The sequence below is a fragment of the Melopsittacus undulatus genome, chromosome 10, assembly GCF_012275295.1.
Source record: "Melopsittacus undulatus isolate bMelUnd1 chromosome 10, bMelUnd1.mat.Z, whole genome shotgun sequence".
Taxonomy (NCBI): domain Eukaryota; kingdom Metazoa; phylum Chordata; class Aves; order Psittaciformes; family Psittaculidae; genus Melopsittacus; species Melopsittacus undulatus.
The window spans coordinates 22757264-22775679 of NC_047536.1; the positions used below are offsets into that span (position 1 = coordinate 22757264).

The 18416-nt window shown below is 49.3% G+C and overlaps 1 protein-coding gene across 4 annotated transcripts in view; it reads left to right on the forward strand.

The window, feature by feature from the left end:
• The window catches only part of CBFA2T2 (CBFA2/RUNX1 partner transcriptional co-repressor 2), a 62054-nt gene that overhangs the window by 22754 nt on the left and 20884 nt on the right, over window positions 1-18416 (forward strand). The gene's annotated exons all lie outside the window — the stretch shown is intronic.

The following is an 18416-nucleotide window of genomic DNA, read 5'->3' on the forward strand; positions in this document are numbered from 1 at the left end:
GCGCAGAAGGCTGGGATTCAGCATGTGCTGGGGAAATGGGAGAAAGCAGGAAGGGGTCTGTGTGTTTTAGCAGAACGCGATTCTCTGCTGTACCAAGCCTTACTCTCATTTCTGCCTGCTGATAGTGAAGCTAGGGGGGTGTGGAATCTGCAGAGGTGGATTTCTTCCATAGCTCCCAAATTTCCTTAATGTTCTCTGTGTTTTCCGTGCTCCTCTGCATTGTGGCAGAGGTTGCTGCTCCCTTTTTTGTCTTTGCGCTCCTTGAGCAGCAACTGATGCTACCAGCATCTAAATCTCTTGGATCAATTTTGTGCTACTGGAACACACTTCCCTGCCCTATATATTTCCACTGTCGGGATGCAGGCTGCTGTATTTTCACTTACTCCATTATAATCTCCTGGTCCTCATGTGTATTTTAAACCTGCACATCCCCCCTCCCCTGGTATTTTTGGGAAGGTTCAGTGGCTCAAATTGCTCCTCCAGCTCTCAGGGGTGGCTTGTTGTAGGGATCCCTGTTGTTGTAGGGATCCCTGTTGTTGTAGGGATCCCTCTGTTGCGTGTTTGCTGCTGCCTGGCTCTCTGGGATATTACTGGCTTTTTCTCCCCCCCTTCAGTCCTTAGTTCCTATGTGATGGTACTCACAGCCCACTTTATGTGCTGGAGAAACCCTGCCCAGCCATGGGAGGTGCCCCAAAATCAGCACTCAAAGTTTGGGGAGCTAAAATGTGGTTGAGGATCACTTGCTGTCAGGCTGGGAAACGGGAGAGGAGTATTTGCTAGGCTGGTGCAGGGTGATTCCATCTGGGGCACTTTGCTGTTGCTTTGTCCAGGTTAGTTCTTGCTGTGCCAAGTGACAGGGATTCCCCAGGGATAGCAGCCTGGAGAGCAGCCTGGCCAGGTCCCTGGCAGGGTGCTGCATGGGCTGCAGCTCCGTGCTCCTCCGGTTCAGCCCCTGCATGTGCCACCTTCAGGTTTCCCTTCTCTTGCAGCACACAAGCATTTGGGTACAGGCTTTAAAAAACAGCTCTTCTAAGTCTGCTTCTACAGCATGGCAAACACCTCCTGAGCATCCCTCACAGCCCGGAGAGGAGGCAGGAGGAGTGTGTGCTGCCTGATGCTCTGCAGCTCTGTCTCACAAAGGAGTAATGAAACCCAGCAGATCTCCAGCCAAGCTGCACAGAGGGTGATGATCTCTGAAGGCAGAGAGCTGTGATCCTCTGTGCAGCTCTCCCAAAGACTTCCTGAATTTGGGAACGCCGCATGTTGGAGCATCTGCTCCTGTTGTCTCTGTGCAGGTTGGGCTCTGAGGCAGCAGACGGAAGTTTTGCCGGCATCAGGGCAGCAGGATTTGGACACGAAATAGCTGATTTACAGTGTCTCACTTAAGCCCTGTGGGAAACTGGGTTTTCTTCTCAGGTTTCCCTATTTTTGGAAAGGATTTGGTGTGCCTGATGAGCTGGTGCTCAGGTGAGAGGGGTGGTTGTGTCTGAGGAAGAGAATCAGACTGGTTTGTGTTGGAAGGGACCTTAAAGCTCCTCAACCTCCTGCCATGGGCAGGGACACCTTCTACTGGAGCAGCTTGCTCCAAGCCCCCTATGTCCAACCTGGCTTTGAACACTGCCAGGGATGGGGCAGCCGTGCTCCGTCGTAGAGAAACCTGCAACTATGCAAACCTAAGAGACTGCAGTGTAAGAACCAAGGTAGAAGGGGTACAGCAAACCCTGCCAACAGGGAAGTGCGGGAAGGCAAGGGAAGAATTTGAAGGGTCTGAGGAAGGAGCAGAGTCGCTAATGGCAGGGAGGATAAATCGTTAATCTGAGAAGTCTGTTACACAGGGAATGCCCCAAGGAAAAGAGCAGAAACTCCATTTATTAGTGAAAAGGCCAAACCCGTGCTGCCAAGTCAGGTTCTGCTCTGCCCAGGGCCTGGAGCCACGGCCCCTGCTCACTTCCAAGGAGCTGCTGCTATTTTTGCAAGTTGAATGTGCTGGTTTTTGCAGGGGCTCGTTTCAACCTGCTGAAGCCAGAAGCAAAGGGAGCTTTGCTCACATGAACGTGGAGCAGGCTCTTGGCTTGTTCTTTCCCTTCTGCTTTTATTCCTCTTAATCTTGCAGGACCAGTGTCTGCTGGAGAGCAGGTTTTCACTTCTGCTGCTGCCCTGTCTGTCAGATCACTGGGAGTCCCTAAGTATTAGACTGCTGCTTTACAGAGCTTTGTCACACGTTGCTCACAGTGGAGTTTGGCTTGTGGAGGTGATCACTGGAGGGGGACAGCAGGAAAGAGTGTTTCAGGAGCTATATTCAGGGCAGCCAGCTCTTTGGTCCCCGAACTGACCCAGGGAAGCAGCAGCAGCGTGCAGGAGGCAGCGCGCTCCCACGGCTCTCGCTGGGATGGGTGAGCCAGGTGGCCTCTTGTTTTTTCCAGCTCTGTTTTTTTTAGGGTTTGGCTAAAACACAAGATTTGTTTGACGTCTATGTGCGATGTTTATAGTGGTGCTGGAGAGCTGAAGAAAGTCATTTGAGGACTTGGGCATATGTAGCAGATTTAAGGCAACGCAGGCTGGTTAAACCCCAACAGGAGATGGTCGTAATCTGTTGCCTGTTGGGTCCTTTTCTCATAATAAGAGCTGGCTTATCTGTACTGGTTCTGAGCTAGATTGTAAGCTTGCATTTATCCTAGCATCTAGTGACTGCTTCCATATCCGACTGCTTGTTAGAAGCTAGGTATGGATTGTGTTTTGACAGACACTCCAGAGCAGTCCCTGGGGGCAGCATCACTGCAGGTCTCTGGGAGCTTGGGCAACTTCTATTTTTATGATGGGGACTGTCTTAATTCATGCAGCATTCAGGGAAGGGATGGAAAACCCTTTGTTTAGAGCAGGAGAGAAGCCAGGAAGCACTGGTAAGTGATGATCCTGCAGCTGAAGTACAGCACGGAGGGCTTTGGGTTCTGCTCCTGGGTCTGCAAACAATTTTCCAAGGCAGGGCCTTGACCTTAGTGATGCTTTGTGTGTTGGTGGCTCCTGTCTGAATGGGCAGGAGTCATTTCAAAGCATTTTAAAGTGTAACAATCATGCCTTTTACTAGGCTGGGCAGTGGTGTTTTTGCAAGGCAAACTTAAGGTTTTACAATAATGTGTATTGAATTTCCTTGGCATGCTCCCGTGCAGGACTCCAGTCTTTCATGTCCGTAACAGGACTTGTGCTGTTGAAGGAGGACACTCACAGGAAGAACCAGGACTGTTGCAGATCCGCTGCTCTGTTGCTCTTCAGTCTTAAGGAAACTGCAAAGCCAAGAGTCAGTTTTCCTTCCAGCAACAGGATGCCACAACCTGATGGTGGGATGCTGCATATCTGTCCCTTTCAAAGGCATCTCTTTACCAAAACCAACCCAAGAATCATAGAATCATAGACTGGCTAGGGCTGGAAAGGACCTTAAGGTCATTCAGTTCCAACCCCCTGCCATGGGCATGGATACCTAACACTAAACCATGTCACCCAAGCCTCTGTCCAACCTGGCCTTGAACTCTGCCAGGGATGGGGCAGCCACAGCTTCTCTGGACACCCTGTGCCAGCGCCTCAGCACCCTCACAATAAAGAACTTCTTCCTCATATCCAACCTGAACTTCCCCCGTCAGTTTGAACCCATCACCCCTTGTCCTGTCCCTGCAGCCCCACTGCAGCCTGCAGGAGCGCTGAGCCCCATCCTTGAGCTCGCCCCAGCCCCTCTCAACCTGTTGCAGCGATCGGCACCGTGCGCTGGAGCCGGGGCTGCGGGCGCAGCGCGGGGGGACGGGGGCTGCGCGCAGCAGATGTGCCGCGGCCGCGTGCCGGCTCCGTGCCGCTGCGCCCGGCGCCAGGTGCAGCCATTGTTCCCGCTGGGCCCTATTCATCCCGCCTCGGCTGCCGCTCCCGCATTGTTCCTGCAGGAAATTAGCATTAAAAACCCATCCGAAACCCCCATGTCCCTCAACTGCAGGTGACTGTTATTGGCCCCAGCTGCCACCCTTGTGCTTGATTACTTCCATATGGGCTTGTGGCAAGAAGTACGATCCACTTATTGATTTTTTTTCCCCTTAATATATTTCTTTTTCTCCCCTTTTTTTCCTCCCTCCCTCCCACCCAGCACAGACACTTCAGCAAGGAACAAAACCCTGATTCTCTTAAGCCCCCGACAGGCTCCAGTTGCTGTTACAACTGGGATGAACGGTTTCCAAGCAGAGCTAATTACACCCTCTCCCTGCTTGCTTCCTTTCTTCAGTGCCCACCCCATAAATGTAAAACAACCAGAGGGCAATTGGTGGTAAATGAAATCTTTGCAGTGTCCTGAGAGGAGGGTTTCTTGCTGAGCAGGAAGGAGTCTGCTGGGCTTTAGATGTTGGGTAATTTGGGGTAGGGTTGGGGTTTTTTTACTAGAAGATGGGAAACTGGGCTCTGGGCTCTTGCTGCAGCGCTGGTTAATGGGATACACGATCCCGACCTGGGTCTGGGGAGAAAGGGAGCAGTAATTGAATAAGTGGGTTGTTAATTTGTGAGTGTGGTCAGTTATTGAGAGGAGCCAAAGAGAAGCTCCCCAGCAGCTGTGCTTACAACCTTCTAGGAGCAAGGGGCTTTTTCTCCTGGTACAATTCATCAGTGGGGCAGCAGCTTGCAGGAAACCCCCAAATCTCTTCTGGCAGAGTGGGTTTGCCTCAAGGTGAGATGGGCTGCAGTTAGGAGAGAGGAGGGGGACCTTTCCTGCTGCCCTACCTAGGATTTGAACATGAACCTATTCTGCAGAGCACAGAGCATCTCCATCGAGGTGGGTCATGTCCTGTGGCAAGGGGACCAGTGCACACAGCCCTGCTTTGTGCCATGGGGTGAGTGGCAGCTTATCTCTGCACTGGAGGCAGCAGGCACAGCTTTTCTTTGTGCTTCTATCCCAACAGCTTAGATGACAGAGTTCTGTTGGTTGGTTGAGATGTATACTTCTATGGAGAATCAGTGGCTTTCCCTTATGACAGTGGCCCACCCAGGAGTTTGGTTATGCTGCAGTGTTGTAGCTGATGAGGTTTGTGCTGGTGGCTCCTGACAGAGGAGCTTGCTGGGTGGTGATGGTGCTCCAAGCACCATGACCAAGGCGTTGCGTGCTCCTGCCTGGGCCTGGGCAGGCTGCTTGAAGATGAAAGCCCATCGAAAAGCCCCGTAAGCCTCAGCTGTTGAGGCTTGTTCATAGGTAACCAGTAGATTTTGTGTCTTTGCATTCTTATTTGTGTCCCAGCAGCCATTTCCATGGGATATGTCTTGTTCCCTGCCAGTGGTGCACTGGGCAGTGCTGGAGGGTGAGCACCTAGGAGGGCGCTCCAGTATGACAACAGTGCCACAGTCTCCTGTTGTGGCACAGATATATGTATGCAAACCTCCAGCTAGGAAAGATCCTAGATGTGCTCTTCTCTCCTCGGAAGAGGACATGGAAAACACATTCAAAACAGAGAATGAGCTTTTATTCGGATAACAGCTCCATTAGTCAAAAAGTCCCTGTTCCTGCTCTGAAGGTAGATGCTGCAGTGAGTCTTTGGGAATGGCTGAGGCTTGGCTGATTGACCTCAAGGTTATGAATACAAATGGAATGGACTTGACCTGAGACTTTTTGTCTCAGCACTGGTTCTTTGGCATTTGTCAGATTGACCTGCACCTTGGGGAACATCCTGCCTTGATGGGTGGAACCCATCAATGTAGTCTATGAGAAGGATTACAACAGAAATCTGGTTGGTATCTGAGGAGATGGGTTTAACTGAAGTACTCTGGTTATTCACTGCACTTCCTGGTACAGACCTGTCCTGGCTTCTCTGCCTGGTACGGACCACCCTGAAATGGTGCAGGTTGTGCACATCTGGTTGTAGACTTCAAGCCCATCCCCTTAGAGGTCCTGTGCAGCTAAAGCAGGCCAGCAGGGTCGATGAAGGTAGCAACACAGCCTGATTGAATAGCTGGAGCGATTTTCTTCATCCTTGTTTTGAACCCTTCAAAGTCAAATCTCAAACTTAGGGGGTTTCTTCTCCCTAATTAAATTAACAGGCCATATGGTGTTTACTGTGCGCGCCTGCAATATGGAAGGAGCTACCTCCTGGATCGCTTTCTTTTTTCAGGAGAAGCTGCTTTACCTGATGTCACTGTTCCGCAATGTTCTTTTCAGCAGCGGGCAGGGGTTATTTCTGCCACCTCGCTGCTAGTGGTGTCACCTCCAGATCCTGGGCATGAGCAGCAGCGTGACCTTTGCTGATTCTGCACCCACCTTTGTCTTCTCCTGGCTTCTGTAATCCTGGTTTGCTGTTAAGTGGGAGTGTGTACAGGTCAGGAGGCACACACATGCGGGTAATGAGTCCTGCTCTTGGAGCTGAAGAGCACAGGAAACAACTCGGGGTGCGAGGGTTTTGGGGGTGGTAGTGTTACTTTGAACAATTCCTACTATTTTTTATGTTGAGGAACAACAGGACTGTGAAACTCAAAGTTTTATTCTTTATTAAGGGACTGCCCAAACAAAAAAAGTTACTTTGCATGTGCTCCTTTATCTTTACATGAAATCTGGAGGAGGAAATTAAAACCTTGAGGATGAAAACCACTGGTTTCTTATCAGCCCCTTGCATTTGGATGAACAAGAAAGTAGGATGGGAATCTTTAAAACGGTAGGAGAAATGAGGGAATGGAAAGTCTTGGATTTGGCTGGTTTCAGCTACTCTAACTCATTGAGTAGGGTTTTTTGGTGAGCGTGGTTCTGGTGTGTGAGTAGACTTTGCTGTGCATCTCTCCCATGGTCTACATTAACCTCTCTCTACAACCTTAACTCATTGACGTGTCTTTTCTGTAGAGACTTGGTGCTCAAAGGGGAGCTGGGTGACCCTTCATCTTCAGCCAGGCTCAGCTTATTCAGGGGTATCTGAGCTCCCAGAAACAAGATCCATTTGTGTGTGCTGAAAACACCCTGCCACATTAGCATATTCCTTGTAACGTATGCTCCAAGGGTGTTTCTTTGCAGAGAAGCCTCTCTAAAGATAGCATCGTGAAGTTCTGTGTTGTCAACCAGGGACACTTGATCTAAAAAACAACATTTGATACACAGACAAGGTTTGCAAGTGCCATCTGGATCCTGGGAGAGGAGCTGGGTTGTCTCTGTTTTGCATACACTCGCCAGGGGAAAAGAACACGGACATGCAGGCAGACTTAATTCTTCAGGATCACCTGAGCAGAACTGTTGAGTCCACATGAATGTCCTCGGTGACATGGGACACCAGTGTAATCCCATACCCCTGGGCAGCATGTGCTGCTGCGCCGCCTTAGGGTGCTGGGGATAATTCTGTGGGTGAGTAGTTTATTTATTGAAACCCCATGGAATCAGTTTCATGGAATCAGTTCACTGGGGCCAGTAATATTTTAATCTTCCATCAACCCTACTGCAAGGCAGAACCTGCAAATCATAGAACCCCAGCCTGGTTTGTGTTGGAAGGGACCTTAAAGCTCATCCAGCTCCAACCCCTGCCACAGGCAGGGACACCTTCCACTGGAGCAGCTTGCTCCAAGCCCCTGTGTCCAACCTGGCCTTGAACACTGCCAGGGATGGGGCAGCCACAGCTTCTCTGGGCACCCTGTGCCAGCACCTCAGCACCCTCACAGGGAGCAACTTTTGCCTTACATCCAACCTGAACTTCCCCTGTTCTAAGTTTAAACCCATTTTCCCTTGTCCTGTTGCTGATGAATGAGCATGTTTTTTGGGAGGTGGGATGCAGGGTATGCAGATGTCATTGGCTGGCTTCAGTTCTGCATGGTGGAGAGACCATCCTCAAAACCACACCAATGAGAAGAGCAGAAAGCTGAAGACATGAACACCTCACATGGCCCTGGATAGAACAGCAAAATCACTGTCCACATCTTCCCAGGGACATGTAGGTTAGAAAACATATTTTACTACAGGGCCTATTTCTTGACTTCCCAGCTATCCTCTTGTATGCAAAGCTCATTTGCCTAATGGGCTGGTGAGTGTAATTGAAAGGCAGCCTGCACTTACACGCTAGTGAGGTCTCACCTGTGCCCAGGCACAGATGGGGCTTTGCTCACTGCTGCAGCATTACAGGAAATTTATAGGCACTGTGTCACAGGCTTTGCTGTGACCGGGAGGAAGACAGCAGCTTAAAACAAACCTGAGGCTTTACTAGGGGGTATTTTGTTGTTTGTGGTGTGGGCTCTGTTTCTTGGGCTTGCAACCTTGGTGGTTATGCTTCTTGCTTAACATTGTCTTTCCCTTATACTCCAGCTGATGGTGAGTAGGCTGCTGCAGGTTGCTGGTAACTAGGTGAGGACAACCCTGAGAATGATGAGTTGGAAAGTCTTTTCTGTGCTGTGTTGATGATGTTTTGAAAGCAAGTGCATCAGCAGCTGAGCCAACACCTTCACTCTATGGTCCCTGTGCATCACTGAACCTCCAGAGGTTATCCGTGGAAAATCTCCACCTCTGCTGCCCATTAGAGTGAGTGGAAGGAGGCACAGCAGAGGCAGTTACTGCTGTGCATCTATCTCTGCTGGGGTTGTTCCCTGAAGAGACAAAGGAGTAGTGAGCTTTAATGGCTCTCCTGTGCACCCCCATCTCTCCATGCCTGGGCTCTACAGGAGCTGCTCTGCTTGTGTGAGCTCTTACAGGTATATAGGTGTCCATCTACATCATCAGGCTCCTAAACACCTATAAACCCTATCCTTAGATGCATTGTTCCTGTGTTTCCAGCTCTGTGGGATAGTGGAAAGTTTTACTCATGCTTGGGGCAAAGGGGAAGAGCAGTTTGTGTTGTGATGTGAGGATTTTTAAGCAGCAGAATTGTCATTTTGGCAGGGCTCGATATGTGTCATTGATCGTGAGTGACTATTAGCTGGGCAGCAGTTAATGTACGTAGCACCCAAGCAGATGAAGCATGATCTCTGAAATGCCAGCTTGCTTCGTGGTGTGATAAGTGAGTCTTGGCTACCTTAGGGACATCAATGGGGCAGAAAGATGGGTGGTGATGCAGCACTGCCAGCATCAGTGCGCGGGCTGCAGTAGTAAAGCTGCCATGGGGCGAGGGGTGGTTGTGGTCCTCAAGTTTGGACTTGGGCGCTTGTAGGAAGTTGCAAGTAATGGGGATGAAATAGACTTCCCAAGTTCCTCTTTTCCATGTACCTCCTTGATTTCTTGGATAAAGTTTGGTGTAACTTTAGCCCTGGAGCTGGCTGCTGGTGAGTGAGCTCCTGCTCTTCAGCTTCCATCTGGAGAAGGGAGACACCCTGCTGGACTCTGCTTTATGTTTGGAAAACAGAGCGAATGGTATGACTTCAGGGCCCCAAGGAGGGCTGTTTTCTGTCTCCTTCCTTGCTTACTTCATTTTGGGTATGTGGTAGAACTTGGCTAGTGCTTTGTTTGGGGGTGGATTTTGAATTTGTTTTGGTTTTAGCAGAAAGGACCATTGTTTTCATCTAAAGTAGCCCTTTGACTACGAGCTTCTGGACTGCTTCCTTCTCCAGATGGTCGGGACTTGAACCTACTCTGTGCTTAACAAACACTTTGGGTTTTTTTTTTTTCCTAGTTTAATTTAAGCTTTTAGTAATAGCTTTGGGTGTCCTTGGTGTTCTTTGTGCCTCTCTGTGGTCAAAGTGATTGTTAGGGATTAAATGTGGTTTTCTGCCTTTAGATCTTCTCCCTTCCTTAAGAAATAGCTTTGCTTTGTAAAAAGCTGTTATTTAGCAGTTATTGGTGCTGGTGCTTGGACTGCTGGTGCTGATACTTTGCTCCTGTCTTGTATGTATTGATTTTTACAACTTGCTGGATACCCTAACCCCTTAGACACCATGTCTGCTGCACCAGTTCCCATTAGCTTCAGATCCCCACACACTCACTGCTGTTCATGATGCTATAAGAAATGCACATTTTCTCAGTGCTGGCTGGTTTTTGAGGTCAGTGGTGGCTTTTTTAGGTTGATCTATAGTGGTGGGAACCAAATTGTCAAGCAGCAGGGCTTGGGAAGATGGAGGAGTGAGAGAGGGATGTATTCTTAGATTGTTGGTGTAAATCTTCTAACTTAATCCTCCTCCTGTGCATCTTTAGTAACCAGGTTTCAAGTTCTTACATCTTCAATTCCTGGGTGATTTGAAGAGGAATTATAGAATGATTTGAGTTGGAAAGGACTTTAAGATCGTCTATTTCCAACCCCCTGCCATGGGCAGGGATGCCTAATACTAGACCATGCCACCCAAAGCTGTGTCCAGCCTGGCCTGGAATACTGCCAGGGATGGAGCATTTGTGGTGGTTTTGAATCCATACTCTTATTTTAAATGAAGCTATTTCCTTATTTAATGATTTTCAGGCTATTCCCCTTTTATCTTGTGTTGTGTGAACTTCTGAGATGCTCTGGGATGGCTCTGCCCTATGTGGGCTGTATGTTTCTGTGTCTGGTGGGAAGCTGTTGAGCAAAGGGATTTGCTGCACTGACCCAGAAAGTGTCCTTCTGACATCTGCTAGATTCGTACAGAACTGGCTAGAAAATTCCCTCCTCTTCCACAGCTTTATTTTCCCTACAGAAACCAAGAGCTGGGATATAAAATACCAGGCAGTGAAAAAGAAGGGTCACTGCCCTGGTATCTCAGAATAGACCATCACTTGTTTTCTGCCCCCAGCTTCCAGGAATGAACCAGACTCACAGCATGGAAGCTTCAGGACCCAAAAGAAATCCCCTGGGAAGGTGCTTGAGTTGGAAGAGTGGTTTCCCTGGGGATGCTGGACCCACAGCACTTGTCTGGCTTCTTTGGAGCAGCACAGCACATGGAGAAGGGGGCTGCATCACTGTAGCTGTGGCCTTACTGGCAGCAGAACAGTGCTGCAGCATCAGTGCTGCTGATGGGCTTTCTGCAGGTTCCCCTTTTCTGAGCCCTCATTAAGGAATGAAGAAGGGCAGCAGAGGAGGCAGGGGTCCCAGGCTCTCAAATGGACCTTGTTGGGTGGTGGTCAGCTGAATCTGTGGCTTAAATCTCTCCTGTTGAGGACTTCCTGATGGATTTTAAGCACTGATGATGATGTGCCTGCTCAGACACCTAATTGCAGCATCCATGTGAGAGGCTCTTATGCAGAGCATGCTGCAGAGAAGCTGCAGAGCAACCAGACTTCTCCAGGAACACTTTCCCTGGGTGAGACAACCCTATAGCCTCCCCAAGGCTCTCCAGACCCATACCTGTGACTAGAGGAGCCCAGTGAGGGCTGCAGCAGTGGCCCCATGCTGGTGCTTCATGGGAACCTGCGCTGGTGGCCTGGGTTGTTCCTAGGAGCCTGGTCCAGCATCTCTACTGCCCTGGAACCCATCTGCATCAGTGAGTGCATTTCTGCTGACCATTAGGAGCTGTGGGGAGCCCCTCAGAGCTCATTAGCAACAAGAGGCCGCCAGTTAAACAGGGCTCCCTGGGCTCTCCCACTGGTGCTGCTGGGCTGGAGAGGAAGGTAACAAACTGGAGCCCGGTGTGAATGTGTTTCATCTGGAGGGCAGGAGAAGGGTGGAGGTGCTTGTTCAGTGGCCAGCAATGCAAGGTTTGAAAGGATTGATGCCTGTAGATAAAATCACCTCCTACAGCCTGTCCCAAAGCCTCTGTGAAGGTGGAGACTGCTTTCAGAAGTGAGAGCTTGGCTCCCTGTGTTATCCTCATTTGGGTCACCCAGAGTTTTACCCCTGTAAAAGTTGGAGCTTTGTTTACCTCATTTAGCATAAGCAGGAAGATAATTTCCATTCCCAGAATTGCCGTGCTCAGGTGTTCTGTAAAACCTACAGAGCTTTGGTAAGAAATTACTTTTTTTTTATATCTCAGCAGGGTTTAGCATAAAGCTGGTTTAAAACGAAGATGCTGTGAGGGCTGGAGCAGCTCTGCTCTGGAGCCAGGCTGAGAGAGCTGGGCTGGGGCAACCTGGACAAGAGAAGGCTCCTGAAGGGGAGACCTGAGAGCAGCTCCAGTGCCTAAAGGGTCTGCAGGAAACCTAGAGAGGGGCTTTGGACAAGGGCCTGTAGGGACAGGCCAAGGGGAATGGCTTTAACCTGCCAGAACAGGGGAGACTGAGATGAGCTCTTAGGCAGAAGCTCTTCCCTGGGAGGGTGCTGAGGCGCTGGCACAGGGTGCCCAGAGAAGCTGTGGCTGCCCCATCCCTGGCAGTGTTCAAGGCCAGGTTGGACACAGGGGCTTGGAGCAAGCTGCTCCAGTGGAAGGTGTCCCTGCCCGTGGCAGGGGTTGGAGCTGGATGAGCTTTAAGGTCCCTTCCAACACAAACCAGGCTGGGATTCTGTGAAAACTGGTGTTTGCAAAAGTCTAAAGGCAGTTGCATCCATTCTGAAGTTCTTTCTCCAGCACTTAGGTCCTGTTTCAGAATTAACTACGTTTAATGTTGTTACCCTGTACAACAGGCTGGTGCTCTTTCTCTGTTTGCTCTTACATCAAATAAAACTGGTGGGTATTGAATAGACTTCAAGAACTAAGCTGCTAATTAGAAATAAGAAGGGTGTCAGAATTTCTGTAATGGGTGCCTCTACAGTGAAGAAGTACTGCTGAGGAGCATCAGTGATGGGGAGGAACACCGTGCTGTGCTGATACTGGGTGTGGAGTGGTGGTGCAGCTGCTGGCTTTGGTGTTGAAGTGCAGAGCATGGTTTGCACACCATGCACATTTGTAGTGCTGCTGAATCGGGGCAGAAATGAGCATCATGTGGTCTTGGCAGTGCTGGGGGGATGGCTGGACTTGATGATCTTAAAGGTCTTTTCCAACCTGGCTGCTGCTATGACTCTATGATTCCGTCAGTGTCCAACACCTGCATTTGGGCTGTGTGGTGTGTGCAGGGGTGGCTGGAGGGGCAGAGCCTCCAGCCTTGGTACTTGGGCTCCCCGAACTGCAGCAGAAATTAAAGAATGCTTGTAAGAGGAGGGGACTCTCAGGGCTGACAGTGCTGAAGGAGCCTGCATTAGCGCGGCTTTCAGCTGAGAGCTTCCCACATAGGGGGTCACTTTTTACACTCTGGAGTAAAGTTGGTGTTTACTTTCTGGACCCCAGAGGAGTGAATCACGTATTTCATATCATAGAATCCCAGACTGGTTTGGGTTGGAAGTGACCTTAAAACCCATCCAGCTCCAACCCCTGCCATGGGCAGGGACACCTTCCACTGGAGCAGCTTGCTCCAAGCCCCTGTGTCCAACCTGGCCTTGAACACTGCCAGGGATGGGGCAGCCACAGCTTCTCTGGGCACCCTGTGCCAGCGCCTCAGCACCCTCCCAGGGAAGAGCTTCTGCCTAAGAGCTCATCTCAGTCTCCCCTGTTCTGGCAGGTTAAAGCCATTCCCCTTGGCCTGTCACTAAGAGGCATTCATACCAGCATGGTTAACTCAATTCTTGCTTTCAGTATATACATAGCATTTACTGTAAGTGAAACTCAAGGTGTTTTTTCCTGGCATAACATTTGTGTGTAGAACCCCCCAAATAATTATTGAAAACCAGTAATCTTTGATGCTGAGCTGCTGCTCCAAGTCTCCATCTAAATGGTCCATCCCTTTTGTCCGTGTTGTGTCTGGGCTCCAACGGCCTCAGGAGCCATTCATCTTCCTGGTGTTTTCTTCCCTGTGGCAAATGAGAGACAGATGTTCCCATCTGGAAAGTTTGCTCCCACCACCATGGTTACAGTTGGAGCCGGAGGATTTGGAGAGCAGCACAGCAGGCTGGGACTTTGAAATACTCATTTTTCCCTGATTGTGATAATTGCCTGTTTGATATCCGTAGCTGCTTTCATTTTTCATTCAGAGGGCTTTAGCCTAAGAAGTAAATAACACAGAGGAGTAAATATTGCTTCATATTGTGATAGGAGTGGATGATTTAGGAACAAAATAAATCTTAATTCTGTAACTTTAACTGGAACAATGAGCTAATGAAAAATTACCAGAATACATTAGCAGTAACTAATCATATGAATTGGATAGGGCCTTGAGCAAGCTGCTCTAGTGGAAGGTGTCTCTGCCCGTGGCAGGGGTTGGAACTGGATGAGCTTTAAGGTCCCTTCCAACACAAACCAGTCTGATTCTATGAGGAGGGTTCCCTGCCCTGTGACATGATGGCTCCCCAACACTGTCACTGCATCCCTTTGAGACAATGGATGCACAGAAGCTGTTGGCATTGACATGAAGAAATGAACTTGGGCCTCTCAAGTGTATTTGCATGGGCAGTAGCAGTGTGGGAAGGGAATTGCTGTGGTACATTGGTAAGAGCAGCAACAGCTCCCAGGTGGCTGCCACACGGTGTGTAAGTGGTTTTTAGGGACACTTTCATGGTCTGAGTAACTATTCCCTTGCTTCTTCATGGAAAAGAGAAGGAGAATGGGGAGTACCACAAAGTGGTCTTTGTTCTTGTAGAAGCAAGATGACCAGAGTCTGAGGGGTTGATGTACACGCGACTATTGAATATGATAGTTTGGGAGAGGCATCCTGTATCTATGTGTTTGCACCGCTGGCCCTGGTATGAGTCCATAGATCAAGAGGAAACCAGAGGTAAAGCAGCAGGGATGCTGTGATGCTGTGCAGGTACATTTGTGCTGATGGATCCAATGTGGCCATGGTGAGGGGAGAGCCGGAGCTGCAGCCATCTTGCCTGGGTGGGAACAGAGCAGAAGAGAACTGCTGTGGAGTCCAGCCCGTGCTGCTGAGGAGTCTGTAGAACCAGGCACATTAATAGGGTTTTCTAAAACTCACTGAAGGGCAGGAGGGATAAGGATCTGCAGTCTGCCTTCAGGGATAAATTATTAATCTTATTTCCCTTATTAACTGCTTTCGGGACTGCCTGTGCACGATAACATACTTTGCTCTTTCAAGTTCTTCTCTCCGAGTTTCGCATTGAATTGAGATTTAAAGTGAAACAGCTGTGTGTGGGAGAGGACTAGATGGCAATGGAGATACACGGGTTTATTTTTGATGTATAAAATGCCTATCCCAGGCTCAGCAGCTCCCTCCTGTGTGACGCGAGGCTCTCCTGCGAGGTGCCGAGTCCTCTCCCCTCCCACAGCATCTTGCAGCTCAGGAGCCTGGATGTGCTATAAACCCAAGCTGAACAGGGTAAAAATAGGCTTATAGCATTTGGTGGAGGAAATATCTGTGCAGGAACATAAGTTACCCACTGCAACAGATGCTATAGTACCATCTTGGCCAGCTCCCTGCTTTGGTGTGGAGGAGGAGGATGGAGAAGGACCAGAATTTGCTGCTGACCTGTTTGCCTCACTCAAATCTCCCAGTTCTGGCTGTAAATTGTCATTTATTGACTCAAGCAAAGGGAGACCTTTGGAAGCCACCCTGCATGCAAATAAATGTCAGTATTGGTACAGAAGTAACCTTGAGTGCAAAGCTCTTAATGTCTCCTTCTCCACCAAACTGGGATAACCCGATCACCCTTTTATTCCTAATCCTGCTATATTGGCTGCCTTGTTTCCAATGCTTATCTTCAGTCTTCCCCCTCCTTATCGTTTTTTGATGCAGTGATGCTGCAGAAAGATAAAATATTGGCTCTTTCCTCCACGATGTGATTCCAGTTTGAGCTTGAAGGAAGTTGTCTGGAAGCAGGTGATGGAGGAATTGCAGCAGCGTAGCGGTAAATGGTGTCTTCTGGAAGTCTGAGTAATGATCCTCTTGCTTTGCATGTAGATAACCTCTCATCTGCATGCCTTGGAGAACTGCAAAGGTGCTCTACAGATGGCTTAGAGCCATCAAGGGGAGGGAGAGGCAACCTTAGAGCGGAGGAAAGATGTTAATAACATTTAAATGCAATTCTTCCCATTTCTCAGTTCCTAAATGTGAAAAATATTAGCTTGGTGGAGATTGAAAACAGATGGTGAGCAGTTGGAGCAGATAAGCATGTTATTCAAAATAAACATTCGCCGAAGCTGGGGAGGTGCTGAACCATATTTCATCTCACCCTATTTACATGAGCCGGGGAGGTTACGCTGCTGCTGCCTCTCGTGTGCATTCAGACTAGCACCAGGGAGCCCTGTGGTGGCAGGCAACTGCAGAGGGTCCATTGCAGCGTGTGGGGCTGGGGCCACCTCCCTGGCTCCTTCCTCAGGCTGATGCATAGAGCTGGGTGCATTAGCACTGGGCTGCAGGCAGGGTGCTGCTGCTGGAGAGGGCACCGAGGTTTGGTGCCTCCATTTGGTTCCCTCTTTCAAGTGGTCTCTATCTGTGTGCAGTTCTGGTGTCCTCAACATAAAAAGGACATGGAGCTGTTGGAGCAAGTCTGGAGGAGGCCATGAAGGTGACCAAGGGCTGGAGCACCTCCTGTATGAAGCCAGGCTGAGAACACTGGGGCTGTTCAGCCTGGAGAAGAGAAGCTGCGTGGAGACCTCAGAGCAGCTTCCAGTGTCTGAAGGGGGCATACAGGGATGCTGGAGAGGGACTCTTCATCAGGGACTGTAGTGGTAGGACAAGGGGTGATGGGTTCAAGCTGAAACAGGGGAAGTTCAGGTTGGATATAAGGAAGAAGTTCTTTAAGTGTGGTGAGGCACTGGAATGGGTTGCCCAGTGAAGTGATAAATGTTCCATCCCTGGCAGTGTTCAAGGCCAGGCTGGACAGAGCTGTGGGTGACACGGTTTAGTGGGACATGTCCCTGCCCATGACAGGGGTTGGAACTGCATGAGCTTAAGGTCTCTTCCAACCCAAACCCTTCTATGGTTCTATGATTCTGTTTAGAGAAGCTTTGTGTTGCTTTACCTTAAACCAGAGACTCTTACTGATGTGAGTGGTGGGGGAGGAAGCCTCTGGTTCCATGTGCTGTTTATGGGAAGGGTTCATTTTCCTGACTTGTAGGGATCTATAATTCATGCCTCTAGGCCCAGTGTCATCTGAGGTGGCAGGGCCAGTGGAAAGAGAGGTGTCTGGAGTATGGCTTATCTGCCTTGCTTTAATGAGTGCTTTGGGATGGGCTGGATCCCTTTGATAGTGTCTCTGTCCACTGGCTCCAGAACAGGCTCAGACCCAAAATTTCTTCTGCTAAACTTAACCTTGGCTGCTGCTACTGGGATGATTCTCCAGTCCCTTGCTCTCCAGAGGCAGGTAGGAATGTTGGGCTCTGCACTTTGCAAGGTGAGAAATGGCTTTATATGTTATGAGCATAATCTGCCTGTTCTAGATGGAAGTCAAAAACATCTGCTCTGATTAAACCACTTCTTTCTGCAGGAAACAGTTCCCTGCTTTCAATGCTGAGCCTCTGAACCAGTGGGCCAGCCCTTGTACACAGTCTTCTGTTCAACAGAAATCAACTCAACCCAAAACTGTTGGTTTGCAGACTCTCAGTTTAGGTCAGAACCTTGTTGCCCATGGCTGGCTTTTGAGTCTCCTCTCTTTGTCCTACAAACTGCAGAAGTGAAGAGCAACCCCCCTGTGCTTACCTGCTGGTTGTGCGGTGCTGTTCACTTCTTCCCATATGTTTCATGTTCTGATGTCTATAGAAAGCCAGAGTGCTTGACTCTGGCAAACAGGTCTGTGGGAGCAGTTCTGACTGCAGCTGCTTCATAAAGGGGATGTATAAAACTGCTCCCAGGGCAGGCGGGTTCCTCCTTCCTTCCTAATCCTCACAGCAGTGAATCAAGGGGAATCCTCCACCTGTGTCAAGAATGGCTTGAAGTTATCTATGTTCATGTTCACTTCATAACTGCCCATCACCTCTTTGAAACATGACTGTGCATATGGGAGATGTAACCTGGGAGTTGTGGCCCCAGTAAGGTGCAATGCAGGTTCAGGGTCTTTTGTTACTGAATGGGTATCTCCCATCTTGGTGTTATTCTACCATCTGTTGAAACTATATTTTGAAGTTAGGAGCAGATGGGAGGAGGCAGTTTGTGTCTGCCCCTGGGGCTATTCCTGGCTCTCTTCCTTACCTTGCTTTCTGGAAGAAGGTAACATCCAGTTTTCCTCATGAAGTGCTTTTATTTCATAGAATCATAGAATCCCAGCCTGGTTTGTGTTGGAAGGGACCTTAAAGCTCATTCAGTTCCAACCACCTGCCATGGCCGGGGACACCTTCCACTAGAGCAGCTTGCTCCAAGCCCCGTCCAACCTGGCATTGAACACTGCCACGGATGTTCTCTAATCCCCAAAGGCATTTAAGGACTAATTTAAATTTCAGGTACTTGAGATACTCCCAAAGTTGTCACTATTTTTTTTCTTGTGCCTTTTCCCCTTTTCTCAAACCCACAGGCATGGAGAGATCAATGGAGCGCCTTCTTTTATACAGTTTACAATGTGAGTAAATGCTAGCAGCTCCTCAGAGGTTACCTATCACAGCAACACTCCCTTTGTACCAACCACCACAGGAGAAAGACATCTTTAAGGAAAAGAAATGGGATGAAATGTGTCTCGAGTACATATTGA